Source organism: Octodon degus, unplaced genomic scaffold (genome assembly GCF_000260255.1).
Source record: "Octodon degus isolate 3935 unplaced genomic scaffold, OctDeg1.0 scaffold00034, whole genome shotgun sequence".
Classification (NCBI taxonomy): domain Eukaryota; kingdom Metazoa; phylum Chordata; class Mammalia; order Rodentia; family Octodontidae; genus Octodon; species Octodon degus.
The window spans coordinates 2,178,557-2,201,383 of record NW_004524610.1 but is presented as its reverse complement, the minus strand read 5'-3'; the positions used below and the strand labels follow the sequence as shown (position 1 = coordinate 2,201,383).

Sequence of the window (22,827 nt, the reverse complement as noted above, 5' to 3'; positions counted from 1 at the left end):
ATGTCTGTGTCTGTCTGTCTGTCTGTCTGTCTGTCTGTCTCTCTCTCTCTCTCTCTCTCTCTCTCTCTCTCTCTCTCTCACACACACACACACACACACACACACACACACACACACACACACACAGAATAGCTTTCTTGTCCCAGAAAGACCATGAATATGTGGAGGTGGTTTGGTAGGATGAATGCACATTTCTTCTGATTACTTCTTTCAGTGACATTCTGTCCTAGAATTATTTACTCTTGCCTTAGTACATTGGTCTGTGTAGCGAATGCTTGTTCCCATGTGTTATTGTCTATACCCAGAAGGCAACCTGTCTGGGAGGTGGTATGGGCCATGTTACATGGGGGTACTCGCCACTGTGTCCACTGCCACACAGAGTCCGTTCCCCCAGGCGCCCCCAGGATCTTCAAGTCAGGTCTGAGCAGACTGGATGGAGTCATAGGTTTTCTTGGAGGCCTGAGAGATACATTTGGCTCCTATAGATCTTCTCTTTTGCATCCTATCCTCAGACTTCGTGTCTGTGGACTCTTCTGACCCAGGTTCTCCTCTCCACTCACAGTAGCACTGTGCACAGTTAACTCATGTTTCCCCTCTGAGGAAAGCAGTAGGGACAGAGGAGTCCATCACACAGGTGCCTACCAAGAGACCACTGCTCAGTTTCACAGCTGCTCAAGACTTGGTTCAGGAGCCAATGTCTGAGCTCCCCAAGTCCGTTGGAGCTGGACAGCAGCCAGGCTGCAATTCTGTGACCCTTGGTTCACAGGTGGAGATACTCAATGGAGCCTGGGCTGCTTCTCACTGAGTGCCTGCTCCTGAGCACACCGATTCAATCCCAGATTCCAAAGCCCACAGTCCTGTCCAGGGAGACACCCAAGCCCAGGAACTCCAGGACCAGAACCTGATCCAGAGGGAGGAGGCTCTGGCCCCCTTCTTGATTATGTGAACAGGTCCTATTGCTTCTAGGAGAGAAAGAGTTCAGGTGAAGGCTACGTAGACTGCTTCCCACCAGAGTCTGTTATGTGAAGTGCTGCAATCTGACCTCTTAAGAAATTAGATTATTTGAAATATGTTTAACTTCATTAGTGTTTATTTCCAACAACCAAGTGGGTTTTTCTGTAGTGAAATCTAGCTGCAGGTGCCATGGAATATTTTTCAGTACAAAAAGGAATACCTAATTGTTAAGTTCTGCATTCCCCATTGTTTCTCCTATTTATGCCTGTCAAGACATCATTAACTGGAGAACTCAAATTTTATTTGACCTTAAAATTTTGTAAGACCTTATTTTGCATATTATACACTAGGACCTTATGTTTCCTTTCCAAGATTACAGGAAAATTGTATATGGCAAAAAATATTGACCATTTTCATGTATGTATTCTCTGATATTTCCAAACCTAAAGGAAGTTAGGTAATTAGGTAATTATTTGGCAGCAGAGAACACTTGATTTTTTCTTGGCAACTGGAGTAATTTTTTTTGTTTTTTTGTCCACCCTGTTCCCCATTTACCATAGAATAGTAAATTACCCCAAAGTATGCAGTGAGCACCAGCAGAATTAAGAGCAGGTCTTTCCACCAAATCCCTCCTACCCTGTACCTGGTCAGGCCATTCACTGAGCCTGGTCCTGTCCACTGAAGAGCTGGTTGTCCCCTCACAGCTTTTCCTGCGGGCAAGGGATAGCATTTCTTGCTCATCTCCAGTGTCACAGTTTAGGGTGGCTCACAGAGTCCCAGTACATAAGTGCACTTTCTCCTTGAAGCTTTGTATTTTCCTAGTGAGGCCCACAGAATAGGGGCAGCTGGCATGATGCCACTTTTCTTGGGTTTTTTTGTTTTTCTTTTTTATATATTTCACACAGGGACTCACTATGCAGCTCAGACTCATAGTGCTCTTCCTGTCTCAGCCTCCCCAGTGCTGGGATTACAGGCATGCACCACCACGCTCAGACTCTGTGGCCAGCTCAGCATACCCAAGGGGCAGGGCTGGCACAACATGTGGTGCCGGGATTGAACCTCAGTCCCTGTGCTTCCCTAAGCAGGCACTTAGTCCACTGAGCTATCTCCCCAGCCATTTTCTCATTCCTGAGGGCTATTACTAGCAAAAATTTCAAAGAAAAAGGGGAAAAACGTCTGGCAAAATCGCAGTTTCTTCATTACCATCTCAGACTAAGAGAACATTGCAGGAGGGTGCTAGGCAGAAAGGAGACCCCGAGGACACGACGCAGACTAGAGCGTACTTGCGTGGCCTGGCTTTGGCCAGGGGGCCGTGGCGGGGAGGCACGGGCGTCTGCTGGGGTCTTACCCACTCTTCCCTCAGCTGGACAAGGGGAGAGGGTTCAGATGCTGCTCTTTGCCACCATCTCCAGGGAGCACATGTACAACTTGGTAGTATGAGCTGCTTACATTCCTCTAGTATTTAGGGCACTGCCTAAATCAAATCACTCTCTTTCCATTTTCCATGTCAGAAACGAGCTTTACTTGAGGCCCTGCTGCAAAGACAGTTCTGTGCAGGGCCTGGGGAGATTCATCCTTCTCCTCTTTTACTCTGGAACATAACAGACATGCTGCTCCCCTGAGGGGAGATGCAGCCCATTTGGTGAAGCAGAATATAAATTCCCTGTGTCAAATTATATATGCACATGTAATCCACAAATGTAAGATACACTGTGCCAAAGGAAGATATTAAGTGCTCAATGGGGGAAGCACTATTTAAAGCAAGCACTATTTTGAATTAGGAAGGTTAATGTACCTATTTGAAGCCAAAATACCAATAAGACAAATTGGATTTCAGTATTTGTACAAGCTGAAGATATGCAGAGAACCTGAATAATTTATTCATATGCTCCCTAAGAACTCTGTCCTAAAACCTGTTCAGGAAAAAAAAATTAAATTGTCTCTTTTGCCACAACAATAATAAATTCTTAACTGAAGAGCTACAAAAGCTCTAAGTTAATTAAGATAGTGATCTAAAAGCAAGTAGCCAGGCTCTAGACAGCCCCAGCTAGGATGTACCTGCCTCACTGATACAGCACCTTGCGCCAAGCACGCAGTTACATGGTATTTCTGGTAAACAGAAATCACCGCCTTTCCAGCAGAAAGATTCTTGTATGTTCAGTGTTTCTACTGTGAACATGTCAGAGTTTGATGACTGATCTTGTTACCACTATAGGCAAGAAGCCCTGTGCATTTTTTCCCTCCACAATTACCTCTGTGATTTGTAAAATCAAGCATTTCACCGCTTTCATTTTTCTTGGTATAATTCAAGCCTGCATATAGAGCAGCTTGCATTAGATTTGGGGTTTCTAAAGTGTGTTCTTAATTTAAAGTAATGTGGTTAATGTTCCTATTATTTATTTCTATCACAAGGCATATAGTCTGGGCATTGCTAATAATTATCCTGTCCTTCTTGGTGAATGAATCGGTTTCAGCTGTGTGCTGTTTTACCCTTTGTTTCTCTTCATGGATTTTTCTGAAAGACAGTTGCCTGGTGGGGATTTTAAGTTGGAGGACCTACAGTGTGTGCTATTACTGCTGCTCTCGAGAATGAGAGTGCTCGCACATCTCCACTCTGACTCCAGCAGTCAGCAGGGTGAGAAGGACACACAGCCACTCACCTGTTTCTGTTTCCTGCCTGGGAAAGCTTTATTTATTGACTACCTTAGTTATCTGATGAAGGTACACACAGTGTCATTAGTTAACCTTGCAGTTCATAATAGTGTAACTAAATTCAAAAGTCCTTTACAGTAGACAGGGCCTTAATTAAGAGTATACCTCCCTTGCTATGTCCTAGTAGTGAAAAGGTAGCCCATGTAAAGCCTGTGCTACATGTATTTTAACCAAAGGTGCTAGTTGTCTCCCTGGGGTTCTTCATGCCTTGTCTTCTAAAATATTTAATAGGTGGTTAGTTTTAATAGACCTAAAATGTAAAGATAGTTTGATGGGTTAGTTTAAAAGTATTTTCCATATACTTCCCTGTTTTTACTTGACAGTTGACGTAACTGTGTAAGCTATTAAATTTGATAAGCATTTTCCAAAGCTTCTAGTTTCAGCTTTGAAGGAACTTTAAGAGGTAAAAATATTAATTACGCTAAAAAGTTCTGTTGCAGTGATATAAGCCTAAGTATAAATAAAATCAAAGGTTTGTCTTACAGTTTGTTTTATTTGTGTGTTTCATGAATCTGTTAAAAATTTAAAGACAAGTTCTATCACCTCTAGAAAAGCAAGAGGAGTTGTAGTCTAGTGTCCTAAGAGCACTGTAGTTCTCAGTGTCCTAAGCTAGTCTTTTTGGTTTTTCTCTCCTGAGAGAATGTTTTAGTATACTGGGTTTCCATCTTGTATTCATTCTAATTCATCTGGCCACTTCCGCCTTGCTGGGAGTGGTGACCAGCTGTCCTTGAGCATGTGAGCTGTGGCGCACACTGCACTGGTCGCACACACGTCGGAACGTTACTGCTGCGGCAGATGCAGCCTCGATGCTGTGGTTGTGCCTGCCACAGCGCTGTCCATGTGCAGGAGTTGGGGGAGGAAGCCTCATACTCAGCTACAAATATATAAACATGGCATATAAAACGGAAGAGTCAAGGACTTGGCACCTCAGAAATGCTGGTGGGTGCGCTGGTCATTGTTTGCCGCCGAGTTCCCTGACAGTCTTGAAGTGGAAGGGCCACTCAGCCAGTCTGTTCCCACACTCAGTGAGCCTAGAGATTCCTGAGAAGTGTCCTCCCACAGAGCAGGAGCCTTAACCCTCAAAGACTGGCAGACTGGCTGTCATGAGTGAGCCTGACTAGACACGTTATTGGACTGACAGTGATCTTAGTGGGCTCACTCTCCCCATAGCCAGTGCCTCTCCTAGTGACGTCCCTGGAGTTTCTGCCCTCAAAGGCCCATTTGCCTTGTCATTCCCTCCCAGAGTTACTGTTCTCTGCCTAAAACGTCCAGTGGCTCTTGCAGTGGTTGCTGTTTGGGGCTTCGCTGTCATGCCATCCCCTTGCACGTGTGAAATTAATAGAGCTGCCGTGTTCTTCCCTCACCTTGTATTAAGCTCTTCCAAGAACAAGCCTGAGAGCCCACATGAGAAGGAAGGCAGGAGGGAGAGGACCTCTTCCTCGCTGCAGTGCTGAGCAGGCCAGCTTGGCTTGGCTGACGCCCTGGTATGATGCTGAGGTCATCCGAGGCACTGCCCACTCTCCACAGCAGCCCCTTCCCCAACCGGGAAGGCAATGGTGGTAGAGGAACTGCCTGGAATGGGGAGGGAGATGGTCACATGCAGGGAAGGCGATGGTGGTAGAGGAACTGCCTAGAATGGGGAGGGAGATGGTCACATGCCAGGATACAGCTTCATACACAGACTTTTGCTTGCTTTTTCAATTATTCAGGAGTCCACGTACAAGGTTTAGGGCCGGGAAGATGGCTCAGTAGAATAAGTGCTTGTCTGGCAAGTGCAAGGGCCTGAGTTCAATCCCTGGTTCTGCAAAATAAATAAATAAATAATTTTTAAAAATACAAGGTTAAAACTGAATGTGCTACCCAAAATTGTTTCATTTGGGAATTAACTCATTCTTTAATTTAAAACCGCTCAATCACTTGAAAGAATATGAGACAAGAAAACATTATGTCCTTTTTCTCAGGTATGAGCACTGCCTAATTAATGTGTTACAAACCCAGTCTAGGGAAAGGTGTGAGCTTTTGTCTGCTGACATCCCTATGACCCTGTTTCCTAGATCCTGAGCTCTGCAGCTCTACAAGCGTCTGAGTCTTGTGGTCACTTTATATCAGTGGCCCTCAGGCTTTCCTGAGGTTTATAGTAACTGGGGTCTGAGGTCTGTTCTGTTCTGTGTAGGACCTGCATGTTTCAAAGTGCCCAGGACACTAATTTTCAAGTAGGGTTGAGAATCCAATCTGTGTTTTAGGCCTAGTAGGATTGTGCTGAGGATGAATTTTATTTTTTATCATGATTGCCTTTGGAAACGTTTCTCTACCCATTAGTGGTCAGTGTAATCATTAAAATATAAAATTGCCACAGAACTTGTAAGTACCCACCTTTCATGGGACATTGCTTCTTCTGTGCAGGGTTGACCAGAGCACTCATCACATCCCGACCCAGAGTCTTGGCCCAGTGAATGTCCTAGTGAGGTTCAGTAATTTGCTTTTCGAGCCAGACACTGTGAGGCAAAAGTTGCTGCTGCTGTGAGTATCCCAGGAGGCATTGTAAGAAATGATAGGGCCGTCACAGCGTTGAGATAGTTGTTTTGCCAGGCAGCCAACAATGAAGTGGGACTGATTTTTTTTTCTGTCATTAAGATACTTTTGTTGATAATTACAAAGTTTCCTCTTAACAATAGGCAGTTTGTTTCTTCTGAAAATTATCTAATTTCAAACATTGTTACCCAAAAACATTTTCCATTTACTTTGTCCCCTTGTCCTCTTTTTAAATCCATGAGACTAGAACACTTTGAGCCATCCTACTATGAAGGAGAAATGATGTTCTTCATTGTGAACAAACATCAGGTTAACTGCTAAAAGCACAGCCCTGTCCTCAAAGCCACATTTATGTCTCCAGGCAGTGACTGACAGTGGCTGTGAACCTGTGGCACATGTGTTGTTTTTTCTTTTAAGACAAAAGGCATATGCCTTGTTTTGTTTTATTTTTTCTAAACTAAAGCCTCAGTATTCAGGTTGGATTTCAATACGGGCACTTTGTGATCAATAAGTGGATTTAGGGTTGTAGCATGGGCACTCTTCTCTAGAAGGTTCACATCACTGGGCTAGGATGAGATGTGGGACCTGGCCATAGCTGAGGCAGCTGAAGAGGAGAAAAGGTAACTGAGGGTGAGGTACCCTCCAGCGGAGAGGGATGGGACCTCTTCTGAGGAGATTCATCCTTCCAGACGTTGATCAGACCCAGCATCACTCCCGGGTGCTCAGAAGGGAAGGCATCCTCAACTGGATGCACTTCTTGTGCGCCTCCTCTTGGGCACAGAAGGGACAGGCGCCTTTGAACAGTGGTACTTGAAAGGCTCCAGTCATACCTCATGAGGTGGCAGAAATTCCAAGAACCTCGGCATTTTTTTTTTAATTTTTATGTATTTGGTACAGAGTCTCACTACGCAGCTCAGACTTGTAGTGATCCTCCTGCTTTCAGCCTCCCTGGTGCTGGGATTAGAGGCGTGTGCCACCATGACTGGCTAGGCACGCGTGAGGCAGGGCCAGCATGGCATGTGGTGCTCGGGACTGAACCCAGGGCCCTGTGCTTGCCAAGCAGGCACCTTAGACTGCAGAGCCATCTCACCAGCCCCAGCTTCTGTATTCTTAAACAGCTTCATTTTTCCTCACCTCTGTGGTCCTGTGGACCTTAACCTCCAGGTGAGTAGTCTCTAGGTGTCCTTTATTCCCTGCTGTCCTTTGGTGAGGCAGGAGCAGACACTGGCTCAGGAATGGAGTGGCCAGTTGTTGAGTCACCCACCTGTGGATTTGGTATTTCTAAGGATTTTTGCTGTGCTTGAGAAGGTCCGTCACGTGCAGGGTAGCCTGCAGCTTGTGGGTGCGTAAGTGCAGAAGTGCGTGAAAGGTGCTGTGCAGACAGTGGGGCACGTCTGAACCCCTCGTGGAAGGACCTGCGCTGTGCAGGGCATCTGGAAGGCCTTGCGTGCCCAGCACAGGGCAGACTGCCTCTCCACCAGAAGCAACGGAGCTGGCTTGTGAAGCTGGCCACTGCTTCCCCCGGCACCCCTCCGTGTCTGAGCAGTAACACCCAGGAAAATTTCCTGTGAGGACACTTCCTGTCACTGGAACGCAGCCGGCAAGAAGTTTCTCGAGTGCGCAGAACTAGTGTGTGATTGCGGATACTCTGCTCATTCTGTTCACAGCACTCTGTGGCCTTGGCAGTGTAGAATCTGTGCTGTGTACAGCCCTTAGACTGGGGGCAAGTCAGCACACATGAGCTTGTACACCGCCCTCCTGGGCCAACAATTCAATAAGCTTTTCAAGGGATCAACTCCCCAGGTTCTTAAAGAGCCATCAATCAGTTTTCCTACAATTGATCTCAAGAACAAGTTTATATTTTTAGTCTGTGGCATAGTTTTCAGGTATCACAAAAAATTTAAGTTTATGAAGAAGTTTGAATAGATATTTGAATTCAAGCCCAGGTACCATGGCACTCTGTCAGCTCTTACAATAGCTAGTCTTTGTAAGTATCCAACCGGAGGCCTTGAATATTTGAATGGGAGTTGGAGGGTTAATATAAAATATTTAGATCATGGTCAGTAATTCTTCCAGGGCCTCCTGTCTTGAGGGTCCATGACCACTCCACGTTTGCTTCCGGCCTGTGCATAGTAGCTGTGGTTGATCTGTTCTGAAAGGAGGGTGGATGGTAATTGATTGTATCCTCCTACTAACTGGGGAAGAAAAGGTTTGGAGCAGTGCTAAGAATTAATCGTAATTTCCGACTCTGGAAATGGAAATGTAGCTGGAGCGGAACACACAGTGCAGTGGGGCGATTCGGCAGTCAGGGCCCATTGTCCTTGGCCGTAAGGTGCATTTACTCAGTTCTGAGGAGCCAGCCCAGGTTCAGGGAGTGTTGGCCTTTATCCTGAAAGTGTTGGTGGAGTTTAGCATTATTAGTTAAATCTCACTTTTTTTCTTTGTCATGTCATGCTATAGTTTTATGGGTCATTTGTACAAAGCAGTGATTACTGGTAATTGACCTGCATATGTTGAATAATCTTAAGATGTGACAGAGTTTAATGTACCTTGTAAATTGAGAGACTTCCAATTAAATCAAGTTAAGATAATCACTTTCAAAACCAATCAAGTAATAGGACATTAGTAAACCTCTTATTGACTTAATTGTGACAAATTAATAAGCAGACTCAGTACAATTACTATAAGGTCTTCATCAGTGAACAGTTTTCCAAAATTTAATCATAAATCTATTCTCCTTGCCCCAAAGTACAATAAAAATCACGTAAGTCACTCAAGGTAGGTGGCATTTCTAATAACTGTAGGAGAATTTGTACAGGTACCTTGGATTTTCTGTGTGTTTATTTCTTTTAAAATATGACTTCATTTCTTTCCAAGGTCAGAGAATTACTTGCTAAGCCCTCAGAGCACATGCTGTGCTAACTTCTGCACATTCTTCCACGGTGCGGGACAGAACAGCCACGCATTCTTGTGTGTTCTCTCCCTGCGGCTCTCCATGGCCTGTGCCTTGTGTTGATGCCTGCTGCCCCCTCCCACACTGTCCCCAAGAGCCACCAGCCCACCACTTTTTGGTGCCTGAGAGCTCGGCTGCACATGGACATGGGAATGAATGAGTTTGGACATTCAGGTTTGCTGTGGTTTATAAATACTTGACAATGCTGGTTCTGTCCCTCTGTTGATTGAGTTGAAAGAAGAGCAGTTGCAAGCTTTTTGTGTGGAAGATTTTACATTTTATGAAATATAACTATTTTTTAAAGTGTGATCACTTTCTCTATACCTTGATTTTCTTATTTGTTAAGTAGGCTTAATAAATTGAATTGGTTTTGTAAAGATAGTGTTTATGACAAGATCTAGAAATTTGAAGACTTGGGGAAGGGAGACTTGGAGACATGAAAGAGTGAGTCAGTGCACAATTCAGGACCCCACATCAGTTGTCACCAGCTTGGCAGTTTCTGAAGCCATCCGGAGCCATCCCCACCACCCACGGGTGAGTCAGACGTTAGCAAGGAAGAGTGGGTTTTCCAAGCAGAGAAGTGCACGTGCGATATGTGCACACATTTGTAGTCCTAACAATCCCCCAAGTATTTGGGGTAGAGTGTGCAGCCCTCGCAAACAAGGCTGCATTCTCGCATCCTGGGCATTGTGGTCATCCACAAAGGCCGCGCACAGGGGCAGGCGGAGAAGGGGGGTGCACTGATGCTGCTGGGGTGCTCCAAACAGAGCCCGGAATAGCACTGACATCACAGCAGTTTTTCTCATATGAGATGTCAAACTGTGATTCTTCAACTTAATATGGAAGCACAGAATGTTAGCGCAGTATAAGTGGAGGAGTCTTAACTATTGATTTGCAACTAGTTGTGGAGCCCCAGTGGCGCAATCGCTGAGCACATGGTACTTATACCGTAACTAGTTGCATGATGATTTGAACCCCTCAGATACATTCAGACCATAAACCCATGATCTTTAAGCTTCTTTGATTGCGCTCTTGAAATACTCTTTCATACACACCCCCAAAATGTATATTCTGATTTATAAATTGCATACAGATGCACTGCAACACTGTATCACTGTCATATTCAACATAAAATTTTTAAAAATTAAAATTACGAAAGGGTGGATTATATCTTATGAAGAAATAAAACATGCATGAGTTAATCTGAGTATAGGAATATTTTTGGTGAGACAGTTAAATATATTTTTAGATTAAAATTTCAGGTTTTGTAGTTTTGAGTGATTCAGGATTTCAAGTTTCACTCAAAATTTCAAGTTTTGAGTGAATTAAAAAGTTCTGTTCAAGGCAATTTCATACTCATTAGTAACCCCTGTCCCATATGGAAAAGATACAGAATTGTGTTGAAAGATGTGCAATGTTTTCTGACTTTCCAAAAAGTTTTCATTATCATAGTATTGTACAAAGTTTTCTTAAAATTCTCCTAGAGAGTGGGCATAATGGTGCAGGCCTATAATCCTAGCACTCGGAGCCAGAGGCAGGAGGGTCACACATTTGAATTAGGCAACTTAGTGAGATACTATCTCAAAATAAAAAACTAAAACTAAAAATGGAGCTCAGGATATAACTTAGTGCACAAAAGCCCTGGATTCAAAGATGAAAAGTTGTCCTGTGTGGGATAATTTTATGATCTATATACAATGGTGATTGAAAACGTGGCAGATGTTTAAATTAAGAAATCATCGTAATAGAAGACACACTGCCGTTGAGCCCTCTCAGGATACGCCCTCTCCTGCAGGCACACTTCTCCATGATCCTGTCAGCCTCCGGAGTGTGATCAAGTGTGACCACAAGTGTGGTGAGGGCCGGCGAGACAGCTCAGTGGACTAAGCTGCTTAGGCGAGCTCAGGGACTCGGCTCCATCCCTGGCCCCACATGCATGCCGGCCCTGCCGCTGGGCGCGCTGAGCCAGTGCCCGAGTCCAGGTGTGGTGGTGCACACCTGTGATTCCAGCACTGGGAGGATCACTACGAGTCCAGCCTGTGCAGCGAGACCCTGTGCCAAACGCAGAAGAGAAGTGTGGTGAGCGCTCCTGCTGAGCCCCGTGCACACGAGGGCAGCTCCTGAATGCCACGGCACGTCCCCCCACCTCACTCACAGGATTTGGCTCTCCCAAGTGGAAATGAACATGAAAGAGAATCATTTTGAATCAATTCAGGACTTCGAGGCAGCTATAGCAGTGTAGCTAGAGACACTCGGTAAAGAGGACATGCAGGGCTGCTGCAGAAAGTGGCAAGACAGTGCGATAGGAGTGTTTGAAGCCAGAGGAGGATTTCAAGGGGGTAATGGCAGTGTGTCTATTACTGTGATTCATTTTTTTAAATTTGAATACACAATATGTGTTTTAATTATACCTTATGCATATACAAGTAGTATATATTTATGTAAATATATAATATACATGTTTTATTATAATAAATGTATAAATGGCATGTTCTGTATATATATGTGTGCGTGTATATAGACACACACAAACACAGTTTTTAAAAATGAGTTCAAGAACCCTTGAAATGCTTTCTCAGGAAGATCTCTAAACAGAGTAAAAATTCCATTTTTAAGGTTAACAGAAGTCTGAGTTTTAAAGCTGAACCACTTTCACAAGTATGCTCATAAACATTCAGTTTCAAAGTACTGCTTCCCTGGAAGGAGCTTCTTTCTAAATGCAAGTTTATTTTATGCATGTTAAATTGTCACTTTTATCTTGGTGGTAGATGGGGCATGTTGTCTTCCTACTTTTTCTTTTCTTTTCAAATGACCTGGTTGATAACTCACCAACCACCACTTGTCATGAGGTCCGTACAGTATTGTTGCAGTCCCCATCTAGCTCTGTACAAAGCATCTACCACAATATTGTGGTTGTTCTGCTGTGTAAAGGCTTTGGAATCACTTATAAGCCACAACATATCAGAAATCACTTACAGCCATAGGACAAGTAATGACAGTCACACCACCAGCCTCTCATGGTGGAGTGGCCCTTCCAGCATAGATATGAATATTTAATCTAATAAAGCCCTTTTTATACTTTCAGATAAAAAATTTAGAAATCGCAGCTTTGATAGTTTCTTCCTGCATTGTAATTAGGAGTCTTGCATTTGACTTAAGGCCTGCTGCCATAAACAATAAATATCCAGATGCCCCTTCCGTGATGACAGGCCAGGCCAGTCCCTTGCCGGCGGGCAGTTGTGGGGGCACATTGTCTCCTTGGCCTCAGCAGGCTCTGTTTTAGATTACTCTTGAGAATTTTTTTTTAATTCACTCAAAGGAAAATTCTAAATAACTTTTAAGTAGATAAAAATATTACCAGACTAAATATCTTATGGCATGTTCTCTTTTACTTGTGTTAATTTTCCTCCCTTGAAAGTGGGCCTGAAAGGTCACTGATGTATAGAGCTTTTCTTAGGTGGTTTTCACACAGAGCAGCTTCGGCACAGTACTGGTACACATGTGGCCCTTTAGTGTGGGTTTGATAGGCAGTGAAACAGTGGATGTCAGTCTGCATTTTTAAATGAACTGCATACTGCTGCTGCTGTTCAGCAGTGTTTGCTGCATTTAAAGAGAGTCATGCCCTGAAAAGTCTGCTAATCTGTGTCTGAGTCTTATATAAGCTAGAGACTAATGATTGTTACTTGTTAAGTAACTATTTATTTGTTATTTGAAGAAGAAGTTTCAAAAACTGGAATTTGTAATCTGGAATTTGTATGTGGAATAATTTGTAAGAAATATGTTTGCCTTTGAAGTATTTCTAAAAGTAATAAGAACCAGGCCTGTGGAACAGTGATACCTTGGTTTATGAACTTAATTCTTCTCACCATCAGAGAATTCATTCCACCACTCTGGTTGCAACTGAATTAATTCTGCAACCAAGATCATCAAGTAGTTTTATGCTTTTAGGGGTCCCGACACTCAGGGGAAGTCAGAGACAAGCTAAAGGTCCTGCATTGTACCCACCTACTTGCACTCTGCACCATTCAGCAAATCAGAATTAGCAGAAATGTTCTCCATGGTGTGCCTGGAGTCTCCGTGCCTCCCAGAACTAAATTTCACCACAGCAGGTTTGCTGTGCTGGACGCTGTCGTTCCTGCACTTGCCGCGACAGCCCAGCTAAGTGAGCCTCCCAGAACCTCCCTCTGAGCTACACCTGGGGCAGCATTGCCTAGCATCTTCCCTACGTGGATGCAAAGCTGAAATTACCCGAATCTTTTGTCTTTGCGGTGATCCAGAATGTGTGTGAGGAGAGCACCTTCTTGCCAGGGGCGGAAGCACGGAAGCATTTCCGCGCAGCCTTCACTTCCTCCACCCAGACCCTCTTTGTAGCCAGGAGGCCTTCGATCCTCCCGTCTGACCTGAACTCCTCGTGTGCACTGGGCCCTTCCCTCCCCGGGGACCCATCATTTTTCTCTCCTGCTGATACCTCATTCATCATGTTTGGCACCATTCTGCTTCTCCGTTCCTTACTGCTATTCTTTATCTTCATCTCCTGCCAGGCCCTTTCATCAGGGCTCCCTGGAGGAGCAAAACCAGTAGGATAAATGTATACCCAGTGTACCAGTGGATGGCTGGGTAGAGAGAGACAGAGAGGCAGCCCTGTGATGGAAGCTGGTGCCTCCTGCTACGAGGTCAGGAAGTCCCATGATCTGCCATCGAGATGCAGGGGAACTGCAAAGAGAACCAGTGCTGACCATCATGGACCTCTGTGCCGGGAGAAGGTGGGCCTCCTAGCTGAAGGAATCCACCTTTTATCCACCTCTTCATTCTGTCTGGGCCCCTCAGCAGACTGGATGGTACTCACCCATGGAAGGATGCTATTTTCTCCCCTTTGTCTTCTGCACTGGGTGTGACATTGTCCTCCTGAAGTGTCCTCACAGAAACATCTCCCTTAGTCTGGACACACTGGCACACAACCAGCCCAGCCCTCATTACCACTTAGGTCGGAGCCCTTCAGGGCATCCACTCAGTGCTTTATGCGCATGTCTTCACAGTTCCTCCCTGTCAAAATACTTACAAAACAGAAACTTGATTAGTCTGTTCCCTGTCTGTACTTCTCTAGTGACTATTGAATACATTAGGTATGAAATCAGACTTAGCCAGATAGGTGCCACATGATCTGCACTTCCATCATATAGATCTCCACATTGTGTCAGTTTTGTCATCATTCCTGTGTCCTCTGTGTGCTCACAGTTTTTGTTTGAAGCATCCTTCCCTCTCCCTTCACCTTCATCACTCTGCATTAGTTCTCCTTCCTAGAAACTATCACCTCCACCCATATCCATGTGCTCCCTCTCGTGCTCTGCATCCTTCCTTGCCCCCTGCTTCTCTCAGGGCCAAGAGTTCCCATCCTTCAAGCTCTGACTGAACCCCAGAGATGTTGGATGGTTGATGTTGCTGCCTCTGGGCAGCGGGAAAGTGCTGTGGCTATGAGCAGTGAAGAGGTGTGGGACACATGTGTCACATGGCAGCTTGCCTGGCCTGAGGAGCTGAGACTGGCAGTGTTGTCTGTCTGATCCCAGCCTTCCAGGCCTGCTGTTGCTGGCACTGAGGTAGAGTCAGGCCAGTAGCTATGAGAGGATGAACAGTAGGGGAGTTCCAGCCATGGGAGCTCTTTCATCTAGCAAAAGTCGTGTGTGTCACTTTAATCCTAAACCAATTGATCTTCCAAACTGACCTTTGGTTATATCAGTAACCTCAGTTCAGAAACCCTGAGATTGTCTTTAGCAGCTTCCCTGACAGCTCCTCTGTCGTCATGCCGTGCCAGGGGCATTACTGTAGAGCTCCAGACATGTCTCTCAGCTGAGTGAGCTCCTGTCTACTTTCTTCCATTCCCAGGGCTCAGCTCCCATCCATTCAGTTCTGCGCTTGAGCAGTAGCTTTGGAAACAGTCTCTCTGCTGCCCGATTCTCCCCCCCCCCCATTTCACACATGCACGCATACGCACACATTTGCATCTACTCTGAACATTTGCCCTGTGGTTGAGAACCTCTCCTTGCTTCTCCAGGGCTATAGGACTTTCTTTTCAATAGGCACTGGGCTCTGGCGTTGTTAAAGGTCTGACTGTGCCTGCCCTTCTGTGAAAGATTTCTCCATTCTTTCTACTTTGACTTTTCCCCACCTTGGAAAAACTGATAACCGTTCTATTGTAACACTCTGTGTCCCACTGAAATATAAACTATACCACTGAGTTGTGGGATTTTGAAACGTTCTGCATAGCTGGATATGGTGGCCCATGCCTGTAATTCCAGAATGAGAGGTTGAGGGAGGAGGGTCACAAGTTTGAGCCCACCTTGAGTGACTTACCAAGACCCTTTCTCTAAAAAGAACAGAGCATAAAGTGCAACATGAAGGTACTGGGTTCAATCCTCAACACAACTATTAAAACAAATGTGCATAATGATGTTGAATGTACAAAAAAGAAAACTATTGAGCAAATTTTAAAATAATGTTTATTTTCCCCTAAAATAAAAAAATGCATGTAGTTAGACTTTCATCGTATTAGGAGGTGTAAATGTGGTATAACTGTTGATTTTCGTTGCTTGGTTGCTGTGTCATTTGCATCCTCTTTTGTCACCTAACTTTCATTTCACTTAGACAAACACCTGCTCTTAGTGTAAAGGAAGAGAGATTGATTTGGTTCATAGTTGCAGAGGGTTCAGTCTGTTGTTACCTGGCTACAAGGCAGAAGTGATGAAGGGCGTGGTGGTAGAAAGCCGCCGACCTCCTGGCAGCCAGGAAGCAAAGCCGGCAGGCAGGAGCTGCAGATGGGAGCACATACTTCCAGCCTGGAACGATGACTCATGCCTGGAATTGCAGGGATTTGGGAGGCTGAGGCAGGAGGATCCCAGAGTTGCACCAGAGCAGTTTAGAAACTTGACCCTTTAGTGCCTAATGATCAGTTCATGGAACACCCATAACAGTAGAATATAATGAAATGTGTTCTCTTCAAATTCTGGGTCCTTTAGTTTTTCTGGGTATCTTATATGAATTTCATGGAAAAATATTCAATCTTCAGCATAATGGGTTGACAAGTTCCTATCACAGATTTTTTTTAAAAAAGCAAGGTATGTAATTCACTGTGAAGACTCTGGGTTTGCTATTTAGTGCCACCAAGAAGAAAAGTGCTCTTCTGTACCACACCCCCAGTGACCCACCTTCTGCAGCCAGCTCCCAGTTCTAACAGCACAGTCAGCAGGGATTCATCGCTGAGGAGGGCAGCAGTGTGGAGTCCCATCGCCTCCACAGAGCCCCACTTCTGAACGGTGACTTTCGCAGGACATTTGAAATAGAAGCTGTAACATTCCACCTCAATCCCCAAAGCCTCTCGTCCCTCTTACTATGCAGAATATAGTGTCCTGCAAGAGCTGCCAGAATTTCAGCAGTTCTACCAGTGCTCAGAAGTTGTGATCCAGAGTTTCCACTCTAATCCAAAGCCGCCTTACCTGGGAGCCACTGCAAAACTCACAAGGTCAGATGCTTCCAACATATAACGAACAGGGCAGACATTCCCACTCCAAAAGAGAGGGGCAGGAAGCTAGGCAGAAGTGAGACCAAAAGAGAGGGGCAGGAAGCTAGGCAGAAGTGAGACCAAAAGAGAGGGGCAGGAAGCTAGGCAGAAGTGAGACCAAAGCAAAACCAAAACTCACTAAAGGAGACCTTAGGACCTACACCGCGTATAGCCTAGCACGTAGTGCCACTGAGTTCCAAAGAGCTCGGTGCTCCGCGCTGTGGTCTTACTGATTGCAGCCCCCATGGCATCTCTCTTGGGCTGACTCCACTGGAAGCCTGCAGCTCTCCTCAGAGATGTTCTGTTCGCCGCATTTCTAGTGCACCTTCTGCTTCACTCCATAGCATCATGCCAGAATTTCAGCACTTCCCTTTCCAAGTCTCCTGCCAGGTACTCAGGCCCTGTCATAACACATTGCCCTTCCTCCAGCCCTTGCTCTGAAATGTGGCTAGAAGGCACCCTGACCCCAGGCATTTAACGCCAGCTTCACGTGGATGATGCTGAAGTCTTCTACCAGCTAGGGCAGTAGCCAGGCCTCTTGGTCAAATGCTGCAGTGCCTCTAAGGGCCTGGATAGCTGAACTTAGTGCTATATTTCTCTACGTGGTCCTGAATAACCACAGTACCCTGGGAGTTTCTTTTCAAAGAAGTCTTTTTGAAGGAATTTACCCCTTTATTCCTGGAGTCTATGATAGGTGGACTTTGGCCAACTCCTGCAATGCCGGCATGCCACCTTTCCTATTGTTCTGGTGCAAAGCATGTAAGGGTTTTTTTTTTTTTTTTTTCATTTTCTCCATTCCCCCTTTTTTCCCCAGTGCTGCTAGATAAGCAGTCGATCTCTTGAGTTGCACCTCCGGCCCCTTGGCTTCTTTTCATTGCTTTTTATTGACATTGATCTTTTTGGTAACTACACTCTTCTTGGCCCCAGATCCAGACTTTCCTGCCTAGTCAAATTGCAAACTTTTCAAAGCCTTAGTTAGGTTCTGCATTTTGCTCCTGATTCACACTGTAGATAGGACTAAAAGCAGCCGGCAATACCCGTGCTACCACATGAACGTTGAGTGATCTTCTGTTTTCCTCCACTAGATTAATTAGTTTCTCACCTTTAAATCCAGCCTCTTACAAACTCTTAGGACACAAGGAAAATGTAGTCATGTTCTTTGCCAGAATGCAGTGTAAATGGGCTCGAGTCCATTTCCCAAGAAAGTTGCTACCACTCAAGACTTTGTGAGTTTTTGGCCTTCACCACCTGCATTCCTATCACCACTATGCCTTCTGAGGTCCAGCCAGTATCGCCTGTCCAGCAGTGCTTACTGCATTCTAGGCCTTCTAGCCCAGTTCTCCAGACTTTCCAAAATCCTTTCATAAATCATTTCCTGTTTCCTTTTCCCTTTAATGTTTTTATTAATGCATGTTTGTAGTATGTAATGTTTACATTCATCCTAGAGAGTAGTGCATGTACTAAGTATATCTCAATTATTTTTATTCCTCTTTCCCTTCCTGCCTTCCCCCGTCCTTTGATCTCTAGATCTCCTTCCCATTACAATTGTCTCCTACTTTATTAATATCAGTCTTTTGTTTTATGTTATGGAATTATTTATTGGTTTTCTTATATGAGAGAAGTTAGTATGATATTTAAGCTTGTGTGTCTGATTGATTTCAGTTAACATGATGGTCTCAAGGTACATCTGTTTTCCTGCAAATGATGTCCTGCCTTATGGAAGGGTAGTGCTCCATTAAGTATAAGTACCATAATTTATCCATTCATCTACTGATGGACATACAGCCTGCCTCCAAGTTTTAGCTAGGATGAGTTCTGCAATAAACATGAGTACGAATGTATCACAGTAGTATGATGTCTTTAACTCTTTTGGAAAGATACCTAGAAGAAGGTCAAATGGAATTTCTAGGTTTTTTTGTTTTTAAGGAATCTCCATTCTGGTTGTTATAGTAGTTGAAGCAGATTACTTTCCCATCAACTGGATAAAAGGATTCCTTTCTCTCACAGCCTTGCCAGTGTTTCTTTATTATTTGATTTTTTTTGTGATAGCCATTCTCTGGAGTAAGATAGAATCTCAGTGATATTTTAATTTGCTTCTGTTATCAAAGAGAGTTTTTGCTATTCTGTGTCTCTTCTGGTTGTATGTATATCTTAGGATAGTCTTTTTCCAGTTCTGTGAGGATTGCTTTTGGTGTTTTGATTGGGATTGCATTAAACCTACATACCAGTTTTGGTACAATGGCCCATTTTGGCAATCCTGGTTCTACCTACTTATAAGAGATAGCTATCCATTTTCTGACATTTTTTGTATTTCCTTTTTCAGAGTACTATGGTTTTCAATGTTGAGGTCTTTCACGTCATTGGTTAGATTAATTCCTAAGTACTTCATTTTTCTTGATGCTGTGTGAATGGTATTGTTATTCTTGATTTCTTTCTCAGTGTGTTCATTGTTGATGTACACGATTGATTGTTTGTTGATTTTGTATCTTAACTACATTGGCCAATTTTGTTACTGATTTTTTGAGTCTTTGGTGAAATTTTTTGGACCTTCTATATAAAGGATAATCATCTACAAATAATAATTTGACCTCCTCCTTTCCTATACATGTGTGTTCTGTTTCTTTCTTTTGCCTGTTTTGGCTAATGTGTCTAATACCGTATTGATCAGAAGTGGTGATAGTGAACATGTTGCCTTGTTTCTGATTGTGGAGGGAAGCCTTTCAGCTTTTCCCCATTTAATATGATATTGGCAGTAGATTTATCATAAATGGATTTTTAGGTAGAAATAAGGTCTTTTTATATCCTTTGCAAGGCTTTTGTCAGGCATGAATGTTGGATTTTATCAAAGGCTTTTTCTGCATCTACAAAAATTATCATGTACTTTTTCTCCTTGCTTCTATTTATGTGATATATTTCATTTATTGATTTACATATGTTGAAACTCCCTTGCATCCCTAGATCCCAGGGCTTCTGTGCCATATGGTCGTGTGCAGTCACAGCAACCACCCTACTTCTCAGGTACAGATTTTGCATATTAGTCAGCCTTTCCCCTACCAGGACAAATGCTTGATGCCCATAACATCAAAGAGAAAAGATTTTGGCCCATGCTCTCAGAAGGTTCAGTCCATGGTTGGCTGGCTGTGTTGCAAAAATAGCATGGCTGAAGGAAAGCCAGGAAACAGGGAGGAAAAATCAGAGACAAAAATACATCCTTCCTCGTCCCATTCCCGGGCCCCACCTGTTGCTGCCACCCCCACTTCCTGGTAGCACAGTCAGGATAAACTCATCAGGGATGACTCCATGGATGGGTGGCTTCCTGTGATCCAGCCACCTCCAGAAGTCCCACCTCTGAGCACCAGGCCTTCAGGGACAGCTGGGATCTAAATCGTAACACCCTGAAACTTTGTTTTTCGATTCTTTGGATTCTCAATATTTGTAATAACCTTGTGTCTAAGAAATTAAGGGGTTTTTTGCTTTTTATTTTATTAAGAAATAGCAGTGAGACAGTTTCAAAACCAATTAGTAGGACAATTTCAATTGCATATTGTTGTCTTAATAGTAGTTATTCATAGTACAAGATGTAGACATGATATCCTGTCCAAACACTATTAGTACAAATCTTCTCATTGAATTAAGAGAAAATAGCTGTATATCTATCCTATTTTGTATATACATATATAAAATGGTCCTTCGTTTGTATCCCTTTTTTTGTTTAGCTTTGTCAGAGATGGGTTTTCCATTGCCATTTAAATATTGTAGGTGTGTGAATTCAGCAAAATAATCCAATATAGTCCAGTAGTCCATAATAGTAATGGGTTATCTGTAGGACTGGCAATGTCAGAAGTTGTTGACTTGAGCCTTTTGCAGCTCAGCATATTAATATGGCTTTACTTTTTATACCTTGTTTTTATACTTTTGTGCTAGATGGTTAGGACCAAGATGAAACAAGACCTACATAACAAGAAATGTAATTTTTGTATCTGCCAAAGTCAGTCAAATCCCCTCAGGATTTACCCTGAAACCCTGTACTGCAGTTTGTAGATCCTTTATCACTGTCAGCCATGTGGATAAGTCATAGCCATTGCTTGACCAATTTCCTCTCTGTGAAAGCCTGAGAAAATGTTTTCTCTCCATGTGACTCTCCTTAGGCACACTCTACATCATCTATCACTTTCCTTTGTGGTCCCATAATCTCCTTGATCAGAAAATTTGGGACGTAACTGAGTTATAGGATGTTACAGTACAGGTTCTCTTATATCCTGAGTTCTCACTGACCTAAAAGGCTGGGGCCAAAATCTTGGCTGTCCTTGCAGCCCTTCTTTTTCTTTCCTTTGTGTGTGTGTGTGTGTGTGTAGCCTGGGATTGAACTCAGGCCCTTGTGCTTGCCAGGGAAGCGCTTATTCCACTGAGCCATCTCCTCAGCCCACAGCCCTTCTTTTTCTCTTAGTTCTTGGTTCTAACAAGCAGTTTCCTAAAAGAATCTGAGCTGTTTAATTTGTGAGTTAATTTAAAATGTATATTTGAAGAATTTTTTCTGAATGACAAGGACCCTTTGTGTTCTAATAACATATTGCATGACATATATTGAAATGACGAGTAGCTATGGTTCAGTTTCTCAGTAGAGTATGTTAAGAAATCATAAAAAGAAGGGTCAGCGAGATAGCTTAGTGGACTAAGTGCCTGCTTAGGCAAGCTCGGGGCCAGGGTTCAATCCCCACTCTGAATGCCACACGGGCCCTGGCCCCCATGCACATTGAGCCACCCACCAAGTCCAGGCATGGTGTGCAACGCCTATAATCCCAGCAGTAAGAAGGCTGGGAACAGGAGGGTCACTACGAGTCCAAGCTGCATAGGGTGACCCTGTACCAAATACATAAAAAGAAATCCTAAAAGATGTTTGCAAATGATCAACATGTATTATGAAAGAAAACCAAATCAGTGTCACAATACCATGATATTTTGAGCATGGATCATTCATATTGACTAGAGCTTTAGGAGTCATTGTAAACATGGAAGGTAGCAGTAGGATTAGAATAAAGTTAATCAGATGTTTTGCTCCTGAGCTAAAGGTAAAACTTTCCTCAATTAAGTCAACAAGGAATAAATATGTTGGTAGACAATCAATAAGTAATTACCACAAAGCTATGTTACTGGAGTGTCTCTGAGTCAGACACTTTCACAAGTAAATATTTCAACATTGTCTAACTTTTAGTTGAATATGTTGAGAGCTAGAAAATCACACTGTTATTCTTGTCCTTTTCTCATGTATAATTTACATGCAAAATGCACCTGTCTAAAATGTAAATTTCACTGAATTTTGACAAACATATATACCTATGTAGCCACCACCTCAATCACAATATACAACCTTTCATCATCCGCAGACTTCTCTAGTGACCCTTTGCAGGGGTTCACTCCCTTTCGTCTGTCCCCAGAAAGGGTGTTTCCTCCTGGAGCAGCAACAGGGCAAGCTTGTTAGAAGCCCTGTGGAAGATCACATTTTCATCCTCTGTGACACGAAGTGGGCTGCCTGCAGCACCCACCAGGCGGCCATGGGTCAGCCAAGTGCTGGGACAGCAAGGGGAACCGTGGAGATCAGAAGCGTTGATCTTTAGCCTGTCTTTGCAGGGGTCCTCCCCGTACCTGTGCCTCTGTGCAGGAGGCGGGCAAAGGTTGCGGTGGGTGCCCCGAGCTCTGTCCTCTGACCTTGCACATCATTCAGGATTCAGCTCTGCCTCCTGTTGCAGGAGTGCTCGCTGTGAGAAGAGCACACTCACCCATCTCCTCTAGCGCAGTTCTGTCTTTCTTAGGCAAATGTCACTTTATGTCACCTGTTTGCCTGGTGATCCCCCATATCTGCCACTGGCTTGGCACTGTGTTCATCTGGAGATCTGGGCAAAGGTGGGACTCCGGCTCTCAGCTGCTTGCTTCCTCTAGGTGTTACGCAGCTGCTCAGGCCTGACGGCCCCACGTGGTTGCCTAGTAAACAGCAGCTTGAGCGGTCAGGCGGAGACCCTCTTGGCTTGGATTCTCGTACCCTGCGGTCGACTTTCAACAGTTGGCCTGTTTCTGTTTCTGCTCTTCGTCACTGTCTGGTGCCATTAAATTTTATTTATATATATAT

At 44.1% G+C, this 22,827-nt stretch overlaps 1 protein-coding gene across 1 annotated transcript in view; it reads left to right on the top strand.

The window, feature by feature from the left end:
* The window catches only part of Man1a1 (mannosidase alpha class 1A member 1), a gene marked incomplete at its 5' end in the record, with an annotated part of 149,695 nt that overhangs the window by 84,310 nt on the left and 42,558 nt on the right, over positions 1 to 22,827 (top strand). The gene's annotated exons all lie outside the window — the stretch shown is intronic.